Here is a 21,645-nt window from a genome sequence, read left to right as displayed (position 1 = left end):
AGAGATTTTTATCATAATCTAAATATTAACAAGTTTATCAGCACAAGTCACCAACCACTTATTTTACCATAATGGCCTTTGTTTCCCATATTATTCCAATCAAAGAAACCTGAAGAAATACAGTGTTAGAAGATTTGAAGATCAATAGAATAACTGACTTTTTAAAAAAACATTTCTAACATTTAAAAGGCCTTTTAAGAGGTCTATTTTTTCTTTTGTTTTCTTTTTTATATACCTGAGAAAGCAAAAGATGGATCTGGATGCTTTCTCTGCCAGTTTTTGCATGTTAGCAAGAGTTTCTCTAACAAAGGTGATGGACACAGTGCAAGTTTAGCCCAGACTGCCTCATGCCCCAACACGTCTCCCACCCTCTGCCCAGCAACTCATGGAGAGGCAGCCCCAAGAGCAAGGACTGAGTGCATGTTGCCTGCATGGCTCCAGGACCACTCGTCTCCCCAGCCACTGCAAAAGCAAACGGGGCTGTGCAAGCCACTTCAAGGCAATCTGCCTGCATTTGCAGTAAGGACCACTTGCACCCGCATAGTGGAAAGCTGATTTTAGAAGATGTTACTGCTGGTTGCCACCACTTGGCATAAAATTGTGTGTGACTCACTGTTGCTTCATCCCCAGTAATGGGGGCCAAGCTGCTCAGGTAGGTCTGCCTTAGCCTTTCCCTCCCGCAAAGTACTGAAATCAAAGCTATGGGACACAACAACCTGGCTGCGAGGGGGTAGCTGGAGAGATGGGCCACAAGCTACCGCATAAATTCAGGTTCAGACCTGAACCAAGCATGTGAGGATGACATCCTTCAAACCAAAACACAAGCCTGCAGGCAACATCGCTTCAGTCACCTCGGTTCCGTTAGCTCTCTTCCCCCAAGTTTCATCAGCTTTCACTGTATGTTTTGCCCTGCTGCTGCCAGAGATGGTGAAAATATTACAGTTAAGGTTCTTGCCTCCTACACAGAATCCTTTTGCCTTTAAATACTGGAACTGAGAGAAAGGGTCTTTACCTCCCCAGAGCACAAGCCGTTGAGGACAGATAGCTATGTTCACTTGGTGACTCTGAAAAATTAAATACCATATTGATAAACAGCAGTAAGTACCATCATCTGCAAAATAGGCTGTACATTCATGTCACCTTATTCAGGTAAAAATATAAGGAACTGAAAGAACTCTACTTCTGAATGTGAGAACTCTCAAGCGATCTCAGGGAACAAATGATAATCTGCATCTTGGTCTGCTGCTGGGGCACCTTAAAAAGGTTCATGTTCAGGTCGCAGTTGACTGCTTGGTCTTCAGTCAGGCAAAACTTCCCAAAGAATCAGGAAGAAGCTGTAAAGACTTCACCTGTAAAGACTGAGATAACACAAGCGGCATGTTTGTTGGAAGTACATGAACACCCCCTTGCTCCATGGCAAAGCAAAGGAAAAAGCGTTAACTTAAATCACCTTAAGTGAGGCTTTAAGTTTGTTCGGGGCTAAGACCATGCACATGTTCCACTTCTGCATCTGGTCTGAAGAACATCATCTCCTCTATATGTGCTCTCTAAGTGTGTCTTATGCAAGAAGTAGGGAGGATATAAAAACTGTATAAGTAACAGTGTTTTAGCTGCAAAACATTTACAGATCAGGATTTCCTTAGTCACTGTCTACTGTAATTAACTTCTTGAGAATATTTTTTGCCAACTACAGCTCATAAGTAATTGTGGTTAGATCAGCCTAATTACAGAACGTGAACAGGCCTTTCATAAATAAAATACCACCGATGTCTTCGCACTAATTGTTCTGTAACTCTAGCCTCAGATGTCCAGCAGTAGCTGTGCTAAAACACTGTAAATCAATTTAGCAGTTCTATTCACACATTGACAGACCTTGTGACAAATGGGATCACATTTCCTACCTAGACAGCCCCTGCTAAGCAGTCAGTTCCAAAAGAGTAATTTGAACAGGTTCACATTAAAAAATACATGATACTACACAGAGGAAGCTGTCATGCTCTTATTTCTGCCCCCATTCCTACAACAACGTATTATTCTGTTACACGGCTAAATGTTCCTTTTGTGTCCAAATTCATTGTAAAACTTCAGCAGAACAAGGAAAACACTAGGCAATTAACAAAAATAATGGCTCTATCATTCCGTAAGAGGGCAGTTTAACTGCTAGCAGGTCTCAGTGCAGCCCCCAGGTCTGCAGAGGCAATCCCCATCCAGGAGCCTACCTATGCTGTCAACAGAGCATCTCTGGGTGCATGTGAAGCATGTTCCCCCGAGCAGGACTGGCATGGGGTAGTGACAGGTATAGGGAGTGCCTGTTCTTACCCATGTACTCCAGATTCAGACTTATTTTTTATTTTAGCATCAGTGTCCTTTATCCACTAGTCAGTCTTCTGCTTCTCTCTAAGGAAAGAGCGACCATCCAATATACATCACAGTTAAAATGCAGGACTCCTTCTTTAGTAAGTCAGCTTGAAATGTCTAACACACCTGAGCAGTGCTTACTCAAGGCTTACTGATTTATTTATGGACAAACTTTATTCATGTTAATTCCTTTTTGCAGTTAATTTTAAAACACTTCAAAAGGATCAACACAATTTATTCCCCCCTCAACTGTATCTGAATGTGAGGACTTTTAGCAGAGGACTTTAAATGTAGTTCAGTAAAAATGTCATGAGGAAAAAAAGTTCAGACAGTGTCAGGCAACTCTGCAGCAGAAGGTGAACACTGGACTGCTTCTGGCAATAGCACTAATGTTTGGTTATTAAATATTATTTTCAGTGACATTTTATAGGTCATGAGCTACAGGCACAGAGTTGCCACTCTCCTTTCCTTTGCTTCGTCTCCTGTATTACCTGCCAAAGCAGCACAGGTCCGATTTGCTCTAGAGCCTGGGGCTGGCTATGGACTGAAGCAAAGCCTGGTGGTACTCAACCCTGCTGCATGCAGATAGACAAAAAAGCAGCTCTACGTGTTTGGTTGTAGTAGGAGATACCAGGGATAGGAAATGCACATGCAAGATATTCACTTGACTAAGGCATAAAAGTGACTCCAGCAGTTCTGCCCTCATTGCTAACCTTGCAGGGCTGGTCCCAAACATGCTCTATTTGTGGCTACACCTGCATTGTTACTGAGAGACCGAGTCTTCAAATACTGCTTTTTTTTGCTATATACATCCTTAATAGTGAATTCAGAACATGCAATTATTTGTCTGTGATGTCACAGCTGTTAGCCTTTTTACTGCAGATTCTTCTTAATCCAAACATCTTATTTTATCCATTCAAACATCTCCTCAGAGAGGGAAAATGCCACTGCCATACTTCCATTAACTATTTAACATTGAAACTGACTTTGAATTTATAATAATTCAATATTATGGGGAATAGTACAGCACTTGCTGAAGGGAATATGTCCAGTGTTAAAATAATCTGAACAGCTCACAGGCAGACTCTTACAGGATCACATGAAAATTATTTTTTGTTTTGGAAAGAAAAAAAATGTAGTCCAGAAAACAAAATGTTTCTGATGTCTTTTCCCATACAATTGAAAAAATTCAGCTCTTGTTCAGTATGAACTCATTCAGGTAATTAATTTCCACAGTCAGAAGTAAGAAAGGAGCAGGAGTTTATATTCAAGAGCTATCACCACAGAGCCACTGTGCATTCACCCCAGATGAGCTCTGTGCCATTTATCATGCAATTCCAACACAAGTAATTTGTTACCACTATGCAAAATAGCCCTGGGAGAGTCCCAGGATTGTTTGTATATTGTACCTGTATCAACTGTTGATAAAAAGACCAGCGGCAGCAACCAGACTTATGTTTTCTTCCTCCTCAGTGTTGAACGACACACTCACAGTCTTCCTTTCCTCTTTTTTGCCCGGTACATTTTTTTTTCTGTTTTGCGCGGAGGTACGGCTTCAGCAGGTGGGTTATAAGGGCCTGTGGCTGCAATGCAGGACCCTGTCGTGGAGGATGTGGGGTTGAATCCGCTCAGGCAAAGGCAGGAACTGACCCTGAGAGTCCAACTCCCACTGTGACACAGCTCTCTCCATCCTTGCTGCTTCTGGGCTTCTTTAGAAAATGCAGCCAGAACTGCATTTTGGCTCAGTCCTGCTTGTTGTGCTGGGCAAGCTTTGAGGACAGTCACTGGAGACCAAACCCCACGGAGGTGTTACGCTGGGGAAGCCGGAGCTCCATATTCTCCTTCAGGCTTGGGACAAAGGAGGGGTGGAGCAGCTCAGCGTTGGCTGAACAGTGGCAGAAGTAGATCTGTAGTACCTCTGGACTTACTGTCAGTAAACATCAGTAAGGAAGTTTTGACAGCAACTTTCCCACGTGGGGAAAAGCCAGCCAAGAGCTTACAACTCTTGAGGCATCAATGCTATTTATCTACATTAAAGTGTTAAGAGCAAATTGGTCTGAGGACCTGGTAGTGGTGGGCACATCAGAGAGGTGGCCCTTGCTCTGAGGACTTAGGGTCAAAACAGGGGACATCTGGGGTGAGCCAAAACACAGAGAAGTGAAATGATTTACCCATGCTTGCTTAGCACACCAAGCTGAGAACTCAGTACATTTCAGTGCTCCTCTCTAAGGATTTCTGAGAGCTTGGCATGAGCTGGCCTTTAATGCTAGAGGTAGAGCACAACTGCTATTGCCTGGGAGCTTTTTTGAGATCAATGCACTTGCTGGTTTTGTTTCAAAACAATGACATGCTCACAATTTTCTTTCTGATAGGTCTAGTCACAACTTTTTTCTTTAATATTTTCAATGGTTTTATCACTGAAAACTGTCTGGCTTACAGCTAGTTTCCTGCTGCGACCAGGTTAGACAACACTCACGATATTTGTGTTGAATGGTAGTGGATTAGTCATTTATACAATACAGACTAACGGCAATTGTAAAGGAAGCAAATTTAACTAAATATATATGGATCAATCAGGGAGCTTGTGAATTTTCAGCAACACATGTAAAAACGCTAAGAATTTAAAAAATCATCTCACCTTCCCTTTTAGCCCCGTTTCCCTTCTTAGTTTCTACAATGAAAGCAATATGAGTGGAGATCTCACCCAGGGAGCTAAAGTGCCTTCACGGTTAAGGACAGCATGTAACACCTCCCTGACTGTCCTCTTGAGGGCTGAGGAACTGCCTTCATCAAAGGCAGTTTCTGTTCCTCCTGAGAGCTCAGTCCTACCAAGTGACAGGCTCAGTGCTCCTGTCCAGGAGAGCAGGAGTCACGGGTAGTCAGCACCGGGAGCAGCATAGGTCTAGACTGCGGTCTGGCTTGGGAAAACAGCAACAGTTTGAGCATGTAGTGGTTTTCTGTCTTCTTTAATGCCAGATACCAGTAAGGCAAACTGTACATTTAGCGCTAGGAGTAGTACTTCATTAGGACAAACCACAGCAAGCTTCTGCCTGCATTAGACAAGAATGTAATATGGGGTTGACAATGATATTTCAGAGTGCTATATTAGCTATACCATCAATTTCCCATTGTTTAATAACCTTATAGATTCAGGTTTTATTGGCTGTTATAGTTAGTTCATTCAGTGCATATAGTTCAGGTCAACTTCCCCAGGAAGCTGATCTACTTAACAAGAAGATAGGATATTTGGTGAAAGGAACATATGCCTTTTCAAATGGGGCTTTAAGATCTTGTAATTTTGAGAAGCGCTGTATCTAGCAAACCCATTTATTTTTTCCAGGTCTTTCCCTCTCTCTTCTCTTAGGGAAAGAAAAGTAAGCAGCACATTGCACTTTGAACACTATAGTTTACCTGCTTCTGCTTCCTACTTATCTGGTAACTGGTAGGGCGAGCAGCTATCTTTAAGCAAATAAGATTCAGGTATTTTTATTCCTAATTGCTTATTGCAATGCATTTCAGGAGTAGATAAAGCATTTCTGAGGGTGCCTGGTGATTTTATTCCAGTAGACTGAAAACAAAAGCACAATGAGAAGTAATTTACCTTCAGAAGTACACTACATCTTGCAATTATCTCCTGGTAATGAAGAGATACTCAAGGCTATGTTAGACCCAGTCCCACCCTAACGTAAAAAACAAGATCTTTTACACTGATTTCAGTATGGTAAATGAGACACATAGTGCACATTAGCATCCTTTTTAATGGTTACAAAGCTGTGCTATGAAGACACTCTACACTACGTGTAAGGACATTCAGATTGAAGATTTAATTGCACAAGGTGCTGAGTGCTCTGGCCGTGAACTAGCATGTGATCAGCTACATTGAGAGCAACCCGTAAAGCAGCAGTCTGTGCATGCTGAAACACTCTGCTGACAGCGAGAGGAGGGTGAGGGTGCGAGCACAAGTCAGGACTCAGCTCCAGGAATGCCCAAACCAGGGGATGGTCAAAACAGACCAGCCATGGTCAAAGGCAGGAAGTAAGGAGAAGCACTTCAAAACTTGGAGTGACTTATGCCTATGCAGTGCCAGCGAGTGCCAGAAGAGACTGCATTAGCACACCTTGGGGTATTAGCCTTGTACTCACAGCCATGTATGAGCAGGAGAGCAAAGACACCAAGCCGTAATTTTTCTTCTTCCCTTCTTCCCACAGATGCTAAGTAAAACGATGGTTTATACTGATTCTGGGCTGCAATGTCCGGGCCAGTTAGTTAACTCACGTGTGTTAGCTAACGAAGTGCTTCAGCGAGAATGGAAGTACTAACCCTAATGTGGTGTTGCCATAAATCCTCACCACAGGAGCTCTGAATCTGGAAACCAAGCTGGCTGTAATTACATTTTGTTAACATGAGTAGGAAACAATTTTTTATTGAACCTCATTTTATAGCCATGATACACACAATTTGCTGTGGTGTCTTTTTTCCTCTCTCTATGGCTTATAAAACACTTCAATAATGGAGAAGTGTAAAAATGTGTTCTTAAGTACTTACCAAAAAACTGTCCTTATTCCCAGAGAACCATCAGAGTCCCAGTTCACAGTCACACTGCCTCAGGGGTAGTCATTCGCTTCGGTGTCAAATATATGCCAAAGTACTGTTATCAGTAGTTCTTCACTTTATGCAATATGTGAGGTCTCCAGGCATGGATGAGAACCTCACTGCACTGGCACACATATGCCTACGGAGAGTGTAACCTGGAGCTTGTTCTGCTTACTTTAGACTCCCTTTGTGCTCAGGTAGGATGTGTAGCACACAACATTGGGAACTCACTGAACCACTTTTTCTACCAAAGACCTTTGCTTCATTTATTTGGTTTTGGTGCTGATAGCTTTTTTTGATTTTGATGTGGAAATTTTCAAAACAATTGGTTTAGCTTAGCCATAGTTTCAGGATAACAGAAGTGTTAATAATTTTAAAAATATCTTTAAAATAGCTTGCAACTAATATACTAACTAGAATAAAGCTTTTTATCAGCTAAATTGCTTAGCATTAAAGGGAGTACGAATTAGCTGAATAGGTGTATTTTGACCACCGGAGGGCTCCTACATTTTTTTCCTTTACTGAATAAAAGCACTAAACAGTGGCTGGCCTCATTTAAAATTACTGAAAGAATAATCTGCAGCTAGCAATGTATTTGATGAATTTCACTACTTGGGTCGCGGTGGAGAGACTGTGAAAGTATTGAACTTACAAATTATTCAAATCTAGTCATAAATGCTTTCACCAAATATTTTCAGATTTGCAAATTGTTCAAATGTTGACATTCCAGTTGAATACCTGGTTCATGATTTGCATGGTCACTTCAACTATTAGTGCACCAAAGCCAATCTAAACATTTAATTGTGTATTAATTTGTATGAATCATTTAATTTGTATATCATTTGCCAAACAGTACAAATGGTCAGATAAAAGGCACTAGAGATGTAGGAAAAACTCCTGCTGATTTGTGTCACTTCTGGATGAGGCCAAGCTTGCATATTGCTCACTCCTTCTGCAATTCCATCAGTGAGAAACAGAAGAAACATCGCTACACTGTACTTAACCAGAAAAAGCAGCCAGGATTTGCAACTTTTATATCCCAACACACAACTGAAATTATTTTTTCAGGGACAGTTTGAGCTTTAAAAACTCATTTACAGGCCTCTTTGGGATAGGAAGGCAGGATTCTCTCAGATCTTTGTGGAAAATGAACAAGTAGTTCCTTTCAGGGTCCCGATCAAATATGTCGTTCTCACGTCACTGACCCTCACCTGATATGCACATCATGCTCAGACTAATCATAAGCTCTTCTCAGCCTGCTTAATGATAACAGGTCACTTGACACATTTGGTGGAGCTCTTCTGATTTGAGGATCTGGCCCTATTTACAGTTTAACCCAGTTTCTTCTTATTTCAGACATCCAGTGCCTTCCAGACCAATGGGGCCTGCGGTTGACAGTGCCTGAAACTTCTCACAGTTTTTTTTCAGGCTACACTTGGATCTTTGCATGGAAGTTACTGTAGCCCTACATCCCACTTCTTTCCATTTCCAGTGGATAAAGGTTGTCAATCCTTTGGGATCTGCCTAGACGTACATATTCTTCCTGTCTTATCTGGGTTGGTGCTGCTTGTGCTACCAGCAGAGAAGTTTTGCTGGGATCTCAAGAGGGGACTACCATCTTTCCTCTTTCCTTTGCAAATGTAACTTCTTTTATAAGACCATTTTGGCTTTGCCCAATACTTGCAAGCTCTACTCACAAAACAGACCTTTGGTAGGCATTTTCCAGTTGGATGCAGTATGATTGGCATCATTTTACATAACAGAGCCAAATTAAACCTGTCAGGTTGACAAAAATTTCGTATTACAAATTAGCAAACTACTTTATGCACTCCTGATGAAAGATGAACGTTTCATGCACATTAAAATGAGAGGTTGCTGGGAGCCTGAGGAATTAACCCCCTCAAGTTCTATGACATCTGATAAAAAACTGGTTCAGTAAATGTTTATCAGAATTATAGGTCCAGATCATAAAGTAACTGCAACAGAATATCTTCTCCAGGAGAACAGCAGTAGCACAGAGACAAACTAATTTTCATACATATTTTTAAAAATTTATTACGGATCTTTAACATTTTTAAAAATCCTGAAGAAACACAGCATGAGGCTTTCATCCTCCTTAAGCTTTAATGCTGGGGTGGGGGACACTTTCCAAAAACAATGCACAATATAGTAATGAATCCTCTACATTTTTCCATTTTCACTCAAAATCTGTAATATTTATCAAGACTTTCAAATTAATTTGGAATTACTCAAAGGAGGACACTTACCTTAAGCCATTTACCACCTGTGAGTGGACACATCTGTGGTTCTAGCAACATGACACAGCTTATCTGCTTTGAAGCATTGCCCCACTGCCCACCAATGCAACAAAACCCGAGCATCTGCAGGATAAAACAGACTGGCAACAGTCAAGTCCTTAGTAAGTTTTGAGGAGCCTGTGGCTCTTTTCCTTTTTGGAGTATAGGAAGTTCTTCTCACCATCTGTATTAGTTTGGTTCAGATATAAGCGCAGAGGAGAAGACTGGATGCTGTCACAGTGGGAAGCTTTCCCAGTGGGAATAGGCAATCACAACTTCCTAGTGGTAGTTCAACTTCCTAGTACTCATGCTCTGGGTTTGCCTTTTCTCCTCTGGAAAATTATCTCCAGGTTGCTTTCCCTCCTCTGGCCATGCTTTCTTACCTCACTGCCCACAGATTGTTGTAATCTCCTCTGTGGGGTACAACTGTCTTTGAAGCACAGCTTGGATAGCAGTGACTTAAAACAGGGTGAGTTTTCCTCACAGAAAAAGTGGGTGTAAAAAGCTGCATTTTATGTTAAAAAAATCATCCCAATAGAAAGATCCTACCTGGCTCATCTTTTGGGGTCTTTTCTTTTTCCTCAGATAAATATAATAATTCCCACCCCAAAATTACCAAAATCATTGAAGGTTACCTTTTCCAGTTTTGCCTAAAATTTGGCCAAAAAAACCCCAACAACACAGTTTTCCAAGTGCTAATTGCTGGGCTATATTTCAGTCTTTCATATCTAATGCATTGCACAGATTGTATCTGCTTATATACCATGCAGACCCACAGGTCCTGTGTAACTTCACTGAAAAACAGGAGTGCCCCAAGGGATATAAGACTGTTTTCAGCATCACCAAACTCTTCCCAAAGCCTCTGACACTGGTGACATTCATGTGTATGAGCTGAACAGAACACAAACATCTGCAGTGACAGCAGACAGAGGACACTGTCTCTTGCGCTCAAAAAGTGCAGACAGCTACAGCTCAGGCGTCGGGATAATAGTTGGAAGAACTGAGCCTATAACCCCCCACGGGCTATTCTGATCCCATCTCATCCCACCTTCTCGCTGTTAGCAATCCTGTTGTATGTAAAACACACTCCTATTTCACTCCTCTTTTTAATTATGGCAGGAAAGGTTTACCCATGAATTAAATGTAGTTAAGAAAGCTTCCCACCATCATGAAAAAGAAACCCTTCATGTTTTGTATCATTAATACAGTTAATTTGCAGGGTCCTTTAAGAGCAGCTGCTAGTTTTGTGTGTAAAACAACTGCCACACAAAAGAGAGCATGGCAGTGAGCTGTGGGTTTTGCTGACACAGCACGCTGTTTCAATTGAAAACAAGAAATAGAAGGAGCAGTTTGAGAAACCTGACACTAGCTGTTACCTTTAGAAATCAAAACTTAACAAAATAAAGGCAAGCATACATATTACATTTTTCTTTTTTAAATGAAATCTTGTTAGATGCTGTTGGAGACACAGGTGATCGGCAAGTCCTTCTGAAGAAACATCTGTTACAAAGGAGAGGAGAGGGAGATGGAAAGGTGCCATTTTTCTATCACTAATAGTAAACACCTAATGCACCATAAACAGACCAAGTCATGCGGTAAAACGTGAAGAAGCTCTTTTTTAATCATCTGAATAGAAATTTAATATCTTTGCATTTGCTAAGTAAGGCAACTTGCCCAAGCAACCAGATACACAAAGCCTTATGGTTTTTATTCTGCCTTTGTTGCTACTGAACAAAGCTTCTAAGTCACAAGCATTAAGGCTGGTATTTACTAAGCAGTTGCACGTGAGGGCTCATTAGGAAAATTAGTGTATCCAAACATGCAAGGAAACCTGAGAAATCAAATAGCCACATATACAGTACAGAAAAAAAAAACCCACTAGCATTTCCAGTAGTTTTGCTCTTCTAAATTATGAGGTCCAACGGCTAGGACCAATTCCCCAGGCCACCCCCAGCTGTACGGTGCTGAGGAACAGCAGCACTGACCTAGGTCATGCTATGAGGAGTGGAGGACTCTGGCTTGTGTGGGGATGATATGCTGCAGAAAGCCTTTGCTAGCAAACCTGTCCATCGCTACTGAGCTGCACCAGTGCTATAGCAAGAAGAGGAGAACATAAAAAAAACCAACCCAGACCATTACCACCCAGGAGACCTAGGAACTTTGGTAGTGCTGTTTAAGTATTGTATCGGTACTGTCTGTCATCTTCCAGGAGTCCACAATACTCGTCCCTGGCTCTTTTTAAAGGATGATTTCATAAGGTAAGAGCACTGCCACTGTGACTAGCATGCTTTAGTTTTCTCTCTCTTGTCTACACTCCTGGCAGGAAGGGTGGCCTTTGTCAAACATCAGGGTCACAGGAATGCAGCAAAATTCATCTTTCCAGTCTGGGAGAATAAAAACCAATTTGCTAGGCAAAACTGAATAGCAATAAAAAGGCTCTTACTCAATATTCCAGCAAAGCTCTCATACTGCAACAGCAAGACAGCCCTCCAAGCAGCCTTTTGGCACAGCTGTTTGCACCACTGCAAGCACTGCAACAGGGGAAAGTCTTCCAAGAAGCCTGCCAAATATACAGGCACCCTCTCCTAACCCTGGGGATAAATGCAGAACCAGATCTGCAGGTCTTCAGGAGGTAGCAAATATTTTTAATGCTCAGCACACCAGGACAGTTTAGAAACCCTTTCGTGTGATAGCTATAAAATTAGTTTTGCAGAAAACTAGCAAATCTTCCCTTTGCATGGGTAGAAATTAAAACAGGACCTCAGCTGAAGACGAGGCTATGAATAAATGCAAATTCCTAATCAGAATATCAATATGAAGAATTCTTTCAGAGGAGGCAGAGACCAGATTTAGCCTCTGGATCAAACGGCTCTTGCAGATGGTATTTCAGTAGCCAAATGTGATATTCTGAGCTAAAATCTTCCACAACATGAGCTTTAAATAAACAGCTTGCCTTAAAATACTTTGTTGTCACAATGATAGTCCTTCTCTGCAGTCACATTCAGAAGTTTTATGCACAACTGCAACAGCTCTGACAAGAAAGAGGGAGACGGGCCATTCCCCAACCCCAGGGCATTTGCCTGGCACAGGGATTCCTGAGTTCAAGTTCCTGCTTTGAGGTGGGTACCTGGAAGAAGCATTTTGTCTTCTAATGATTTGAGCAGCTCTGCGCAGTACCTCTTCACTGTTCAAGGTACCTCTACACAGTACCTCTTCGCCTGCACTCCTCCATACAGATTTTTTTTCTATCAGGATCCATGTGTCCCTTTCCTTCTGGCAAATTTATGGCAAAGAGAGAGTTCTCCAAGGTCAGATTTTTATCTCATTTCCTTCTTAGCATTCATATTAAGATATTTTAAAAGCTCAGGAACTTCTATCTATGCACCACTTGTCTACATATGCTTATACTCTTGTCACTTTTCTCTTAATTGCTCCATTCTCACTGAGTGTTTCATCCCCCTCTTTGTTTTTCTCATTAGACTGAGAGCTCTCAAGCAAGAATTATCCTTAGTTACAGCTCCTAACACAGTGGGTGTTGTTGATATGGATTCTTAATAATCACAGATAACACAGTATTCCTCAGTGGAATGGAAGTTGGCTTTATCGCTCACCATGCCACCATATGCAGCTGTATTCTTCTAATATTTTAAATGCTTTGGGTCAAATACAAGAAGCTGACTGGTGCCTGCATGTGTCTTTGATAACTACACATACGGACAATACATAGGGAAGGACTACAATTAACCGTTTTACAGATGGGAAGTAAGGCTCGGAGAAGCTAGAAGCCAGTCCAAGGGGATTGGTGGCACCGCAGAGAACTGGTTTCCACACCTCAGGCTAATTAATGCTTTAACCAAAGGACCCACCACCCATGCCAGCAGGAACATGACATCCTACTTCGTAGCAGTTACGCATTTTGCCGCCAGCGAGGCTTGTAAAATGCAAATTCCTGGGAAACTACATGACCTTTCCTTTCATATTTGTGAATAAGATTTTATGTATCCTTTTTATAAATAGTTCCTACCATTCTTTTCACATCCTGACCCATAGATATAGCTCTCCTTTGATTTCTTTTTTATTTGTGCGTTAAGGCTATAATCTATGCTTCAGAAAGTTTATATATATACACATATATATACATATATTTGTGGGTGCAAATACATATATAAATATATACACTCATATATATGTAACAAATATATGTATTATATGGAACCAATGTAAACGAACACATAGTTTTGACTCTTCTTCCACTTTGTTTGCCTATAGGGAATTACTAAGACATAGTAGCTTAATGACTTGAAAGATGAGACCATGATACTGCTATTTCTACACTTTTAAGGAGAGTGCAGGTGTTTCAAAGCATTTATGAAATTGCTTGATTGACTCTTATATAGAAATCTATTGACAATAAGTTGAACCTTTGCAGCTAGGCTGTAAAAGATTTGATTATAGTAACAATACTAACTGTCATGAATGTCATAAATCTTAAGAGAAAGGACACATATGTCACATATAATGCATGAAAAAGTTGTCCTTTTATCATGGATAACTTACCATTGTGTAGATACTCTGCTGATCAGCTATTGCATTATTTGAATAAGTATCTGATGTCTTGTTTTCTTTCAAGGAGGCAGGTGCAGGATGAAGCAGGAACCCTGCCAAGAAAGATGATAAATTGCCACTTGGTGCCGGGGACCAGTGCTTAACATTAATGCTGTGCTGCCAGGAATTAAAGCAGTAGAGTAATAAGAAACTAGGAAGAAAGTAACTTCTCATCCCCCATTAAACAGATTGGGTCCATTTTCTTTATACAATATAATTTCTAGTACACCTAAACCAAAACATTGTCATTGTTTCATTACAAGCAAAGTAAAAGAGGTTTGGAAAACATCCTATGACTTACAAACCATGGAACTATGTAATAATGATACCAGTTGCTTTTCTGGTGGGGGAGTAATCTTGGAGCTAACAAGTTCAAATAAAATTACACAGAAAAATAACTGCAAAGAAGTATGGCCTAGATTTTGAAATCCTTACCCACTCTGGCAAGTGTTAGTCCCTGGGTGACCTGGCTTATTCAGTGACTAGATCACAGTATAGTCAGAAGCGACAGAGGGCACAGAATGTCCCAGGTTTCCTTGTCTACTCTTTATCCCTTACTGCACTGAATTTGGACTAATATGAGCTAACATGGAAAAGAATTCCATGTGATTGACGGTAGTTTATGTGAGAAACAAAGATAAGCCTCATAGCAAATTTGCAATTGGGTACCTACATGGGAGTTAAATACTACACAAAACACCGACTGAGTGAAAAGCTTGTCATTCATGTTGACTGAAAATAAAGAAAATGTTTCATGAAAGATGGGTTCTTAATAGTTTGACATTAGAAATGAGATCATCCAGCCATCATATCAATATCAGTCTAAGGCTAAGTTATACACACGCACACTTTCCACTTTCCTAAGCCAGACAAATAAAAGCAAAACAAATATATATTTTATTTTTCCTTTGTGTGTACAATAGAGTAAGCGGGGACAATGCAAGTTTGCAAACTCTTCACATCTTAAAATCTTTGACTTTTGAGTCAGCTAAGGCCAAGCTATAGCTAGCCAAAGAGACAGGCAGTGATGTTCTGCTGGCATTTTGCTTCCTGCTTCTGCAGGAACAAAACTCTGCCAGGAACAGGGATGCTCCTTGCAGGCTGAAGCAGCCCATTTTTGGTTTGGTCTGTTCTTTACTAGGTGTCCAGGTCATAGGTATTCTGGAAGATTAACCTGCCCGTAGTAGGGTTTCTGAGTTGAAGGGCTTGTGGTCTTTGCTTACCTTATGTTGGAGAGCCTTTCTTCATGGCCTTTGGATAAAGAACTGGAAGACTTGTCCTTGGAATGATCCCTGTCTGATTTGGTCTGGGCAGTCGTGCAGGATCAGGTCTATATGTATAACCAGAGACCCTCTTCTGGTAGTGAAACAGGCTTCAACACTCTGTAAACACACTACGGTACATTGTCCCCCACCATTCGGGAACAAAACTAGTCCTGTTCATTCAAGAATAAGCTCTGTTGAAACCACCTGTTTTAAAAATATTCTGGGTTTTGCCAACTATGGAAAATATAGATCTGTGATTCCCTTCCTCCCTTCCATATAATTAAAATAAATAGAGATTTCACTCTGGGGCATCCAGCCCCAGTCTTATCCAAATCAGTAGATACTAGGACAACCCACATCAGCATTTTACTGGAATGCTGACACACACAGAAATCAACTAGGCCTGTTTTCAACATTCATCCATCAGTAAAATTAAAACTAAATTGAACAACCGATGATCAATGTCATTCCTCTTCTTGCACCACAATAACTTACAGTAATCTTTATATTTTGAAATTGGGCCATAAGTCAAATACTTCATCTTCTGAAATCTTCATCTTGATATAGGAAAGCTACCTTAAAGCTATCAAGATGAAAACCACTTAAGAAAATTTTTTAAAGCTTACACGAGATCCATATTCTCATCTGTATTATGTCCAGAAAAGGGCATGACGTTCAGAATGAAACCTGAAAAGCTGTGCCCTATTTAATTTCATCTGCATTTCCTCCAGAATTATGCGTCATACCACCAATACAAAGCAATGCTGGGACACAGAAAGATAGCTCACCATTTAGGTGTTGATTTTTCAAGTTGTACATCCCTCTGAAACTATTCATTATCAAATGTAGATGACATCCTAGCTTTACCTGTTACACGTGCAGTGTGTCTGTCCGTGTCTCAGTTTATCTTACCAAAGGCAGATTTCCTCTTGCAGATGTGACTATGTCATGATTAGTTCAGTTTCTCACATAGTGTACATAATAGGAAACCAAAGACAGCAAAAACTCTCAAAATACTTGTCAAGCCAGTATGACACATTTTAGAAATGGGAGAGAGAAAGGCTGTGGCAAAATCTGAGGAAAAATGTGCCTGTGCCTGAAGTTAATGTAATGAGCTGATGCCTGGGAAATGAATGTGGTGGTACCATAAAAGAGGTAACTCATCAGTGCAGGAGAGGCACAAGTGCTAGTTACACTCAAATATCTTCATGATGCCTTTAGCCTATACATAACCAAGGAGACCACCAGGCCTTGAGAATCCAAATTATGGGTTTGCATTTCAGCATTTCTGAGAGAATGAGGAGTTCCCAGGCTCGGAATTTCCAATTTTGAGCCCTGTCAGTAACATCTCATGATAGCTAGAATGAAAACAAATACGTATTCCTAAATAGCATTAATGGTTTTACATCCTCAGCCTCAACCACTGAGGTGTTATCCTTGATCACAGGGACTATAAATGGGAATAACAAGGCAGCCTTCAGGACTGGCCTTGTAACAGCTTCACTAAAAGGAAGAGACATCTGAGCTCAGTGAAAACATCCTTGGCCTCTATAGATAGGTACAGCTGACACAGATCCCCCCATAGGCAAGGGCTTGGGTTCCACTATCCTGCCAATGTGCCCTCTCCTCCCCTGTTTCGGTAGCCTGGCAGAAGCATCCTTTAAGTTTTTATTCAGCTGTGCCTTCTATGTGTTTGGTAACCAGCATAACTTGTTTATGACGTACTGGAACCAGTTTCAGCCCCAGAGCAGCATCACTCTTTGACCTGGGATTATCTCCCCATCTTTTTCCACTCCTCATTCTTTCCTTTTTCTGAAGGAAAATCCTCAACAAGACTGTCCTGACAGTTGGCTGGACTTAGTGTATTTGCAGTCACTCTGAACTAAAGCCCCGTTGATGTAAATGTCTTCCTACCATTTATGTTGGCAGTAGTAGGTCCAACAATATTTTGCCTCTTACATCTTGAAAGATCTACTGAAATTTTGATTTGTTCCCAAATCATTCTAATTATAATCTTTGTAATGCATCTTTTCCTATTTCTGGTGCTCCAGCAAAGAAAGTCTGATACCAGCCACTCATTCATTTTTGTATACATAACCAATGCTCAGTTCAAACAGGGAAAAAAAATGCCATTAATTACACTGAAATATTCTGAAAGGATAAAAATGCATTTGCAGTGATTTTCTGATTTTGCTGTGAATATTTAAGAGAATTCTAAGAAATATCACTTCTGTCCTGGCTTCTTAGGAGAGAAGGAAGGAAAATATGCCACAAAATTATGTTACAGCAAATCAGGGGTTAAAGAATGAGTATAGCATCCAGATTTTCCAGTGCCTTTCTGCATAGGTAGTCATGCAGTCTATGCAAAATAAGTGCATTGGTTGTGCTTAACTTCCAGAGTTGCTAAGTGTTGACTCAAAACAGGTAACAGGGAAGAGACAGTGTCCAAGAATTGTTTACATTTCATAGGTAGGTTTTTGATATAATGATAAAGAAAAAGGGATCTTGAAATGACTTAATCTTTACTTTTTAGACAATAATTGTAGTATTCCTCTTGCAATGTAGTACTGAGATGCCTTTTGTGATCCTTTTCTCTACAGTCAACATCAGCAAATGTATTTCAGCTAAAGTTATGTCCCAGGATCAGGTGATCTGGACTAGCATTCATTGAAATGAATGACATAACCAATATAAGTCTTAGTTAAATAGTAAGAACTTAATTCCTTCAATTTACCTATCAGACACCCTACTAATACTAGTGGTGACCCTCAAGACTGCGAACAGGAAGATTAAACCCTAGCCAAGTGATTGATTTCAATTCTCAGTCAAGCAAAAAGACCAAGAAATCCTGAACCAGCAACCTATATATAAAGTCAACTCAGTGAAACAAAGAGAAAGAAACAATTGCTCATGTATTGATTTTCTATATCATGTTCAAGTCTGAGAAACCTGAAAAGAAAAACATACAGGAGAAGTAATAGGCAGCATCTACTATACTTCTAATGTAAAATATGTTATGTTAATATTTCCCATGGAATAAGAATTACAAAATTTAGTTGCAGAGATCCATACAATGATGGATTTTGTTTAGACATTATCAACTGTTTCACAGCAATACTTCATCCTTCTAATTTTTTTTCTATCTTGTATCATAACATAAATTATAAAATTAAGATAAATAAGAAAAACTGAAATAAAATTATTTGAACTTATAAGAAAGGATCACTTGGGAATCTTTGGTTAAAATAGTAATAAAATCAGTATGATTCTGAGGAACATATTGTTTTTCTAAAATCAATTTTTTGTAAAAGGAAAATACATGGAAACAGAAAATTTTCAATCAGCCCAAATAAAAAGTACAAAGTCATTCAGAACCATTTTAGAAAACATCTGACTCCTACATAAAAGATTTCAGTAGGATTCAAACTAATGAGGAGACTTTGCTTGGCCTCTGTGCATCTTTTCTTTCAGTTCATCCTTAAATTCTTACATGAGGAAAACCATCCATAAATGAAAAATCTTAAATGATTGAACATTATCATTATGATGGAGAGAAGAGATCAGAGGCAATTCATTCTCAGCATTTGCTTCACTACATAGGTAATATAATTCAGTGCATAGATTAACTTTATAGCTATGGAACATAAGATTGTATTTACTTATTGCAGCTATTAATTTAGACATTCCATTTGATTAAATATTTCAAATCCAAAAAATAAAACATTGCAGAGTACAACATCTGAGGCGAACCTTACCTAGAAAAAGGGCTTTTTTTTTTGCTTTTGACTAGCATGTTTGGATGTAAGTCCAGAAGGACATCTTAACAGTTTTACCATATCTCAGCAGCATCAAATCAGTACTGAACTGAGAGACTGATAAGAGAATTTTATGTTGACCTACATAATAATGAAAATGAAAAATTATGGGTCCATCCTTTTGTTTTAATCTAGTGACACAGAAGTGTATTTTGTTGGCAAGAAGCTCTACAAAATCTAGTGGGTTTGGATTCCTAACATCTTATGCTTTTCAATGGAGATTTCATTATCACCATTAATTTTGTATCATGCCAACATGCTTTGAAACACAGTAGAAACTTGAATAAGTAAATGTGGACTTAGAAACTTAATTTTAAGGTTTTGTTGGTTGATTTTAAACCTTTGTGAAGAATACACTCATAAAGTGCTACAGTCTCTTCTTGTCAATAGGAATCAGCAGGAAAACATACCTAAAAGGTATGACTCTGTCTTGTCAGATGAGTCATTTTGGGACAAAGAGGAGCCTGGGCATGGATGAAGTTCTCAAAGTTCATTAAAGGCCTCTTGTGACCCACTGAATTTGGATGTTCAAGCTGCCATCTCAGTCATGGGATCTAAGAATGCAAAAACATGTGAAACAGTCACATTAGGTTAAAGCTTGTGTTCAAACAAAAATACATTCAGGTGATGGTATTCAAAGTTTCATAAAGCTAAAAATGTCAAAGGTTTTGGCCAGAAAGCAGTTGTCAGTAATAACTCTGATGCTGTTGCCCCTTGCCTAACTCATTGCTCTAGAGCTGGTCTGACAAATTACTCCTATCTATGGAAAGACTCAGCAGTACTACCTCTCCTGCCCTATGGGCCTGGGATGGTTCCTGAACACCAAGCAGGGACAAAAGTGGGTTTTCTCATGTTCTGTCACTCTAACAAAGCCTGCATCAATCTGGTGTTATTCTGTCAGACAGATGAAATGATTCCCATGGGAAAGGATGCACCCAGCATGGCTTTCTGGCTAATGGTGTGATCCAAATTTTGCCGAGTTGGTGGAAAGATTCCCAACTGATTTTAATTGGCTTTTCATCAGTGGATTCCTTACAGATTGTTCCACACTCAACACTTCTATGGCAACAGGAAATGCTATCAGGTGGCAGGTGCACCTTTTAGCAAGCACTTGGGAGCCAGATTGATTACCTGGAGAGCAGGAACAGCTCTTCTCACTGGCGGGAACACACAGCTTGGCCTCAACCAGCCTTGGGGTGAGTGTCTCGTTCATACTGCATTCGTTCACAGGATTAACATGGGAATTAGCACAGTCAGCTCCCATATGAGCAGCATTATGTTACTCAATTTGCATAGTCTCCCCATGCTCGCAACACGATACCAATCCTGACAGTAGGAGCCTATGTGTTTGGAGCAGAAGGTACAGCGCTCTATCTCCAGTGACAACCATGACGTCTATATGGCAAGGGCAAGCAGAATACTTGACAACCATGAAGTTTGTATAGCCTGTGAATTGTTACAGTGGGCATATTTTGAGACATCAGCAGCCTGTGAGAACTCTTTGCATATTCTTCTACTAGACCTGATCAAAAGAGCAAGCACCTTCATTTTGTTGACGAGAACCCTATAGAAATTTCAGATACCGATCAAGTAATAAATAACCTTTTCACTGATGACCATAACAAGAACTCTGCCATGCTTACACTGGACTCCTGTGAAAAAGGCGTGGGTACCCCTTCAACCTATTCAGCTATGCAACGTCCTCGAACAGTGAAAGGGAAACCATAAAACCGAATGTGATGCACATCGTCTCAAGAAATTCACGCCTTGTGAGTCCCTTGGCAAAATTCTTCCAGCTTCAGAAATACTCTACTTTGCAAAAGAGCCTGAAGCAATTTAACATCAGTTCCATTTGGTTCTTCCCTGAATGATGTCAGATCTCTTAAGATGAGAACTTTCCATGACACATACCAATTAGAGATGGTGTCAGTAAACAGGCCTCTTGTTAAGACCATCCAACAATCTTCATAAGAACCTCTTCTTAGCTACCTACAACATATAATTACAAAAATCTGTTTTGAAATTCCCAGTGTTCAAATATATTTTCTACTGGTGTGACATGAGTTTCAATGGGTCAATACATTAATAAATCTGCAAGCAGAGACTAGTGGTAACAGGTGAGCATAGAACATGGATGGCAAAAATACTGTGTTTTCAGTTCAGAAGAATAGCTACTAAAATTGAGAGATTTTGTATCTTGTTTGCATGACTGACTTACAAAAGCGAGAGTTACAATATAAACAGGAATTACTTGGAAAAAAGTAACTGAAGAGACAGAAAATTCCAAAGAAGCACTTTTACAATAAAGTATAACATTATTAGGACCCTTCTATGGCAGCAGACAGCATTTCAGCCAATGCTTTAGCCATGTGTTTCAGATCCATTGATCTCACACGATTAATACTGTTGTAGAACACTTTGTGGCACTGAGGCATCAACTAGTAAAGAAACAAATATAGCCATTCACTGTTTGGGGTATCATAATCACCAGTCAAAAGCTTCCCATGAATTTTATTATTTTAGAAGCAATAATTATATTTTTTTAAATGCAAGATTACCTACTATATAACATAATAACACATACAATTTTAAATTGCCCTGTAGGCTAAGATGCTAGAGTAAGATACTCTAAAGCATTTCTCAAAGTGGAGCAGATGTCTGTGAAAAACACTGAAGTTGATGGATTCTTGCCATTTTTGAAATCAGGCCACC

This window comes from Gavia stellata, chromosome 4, assembly GCF_030936135.1.
Source record: "Gavia stellata isolate bGavSte3 chromosome 4, bGavSte3.hap2, whole genome shotgun sequence".
NCBI lineage: Eukaryota > Metazoa > Chordata > Aves > Gaviiformes > Gaviidae > Gavia > Gavia stellata.
This window is presented reverse-complemented; position numbering follows the sequence as displayed.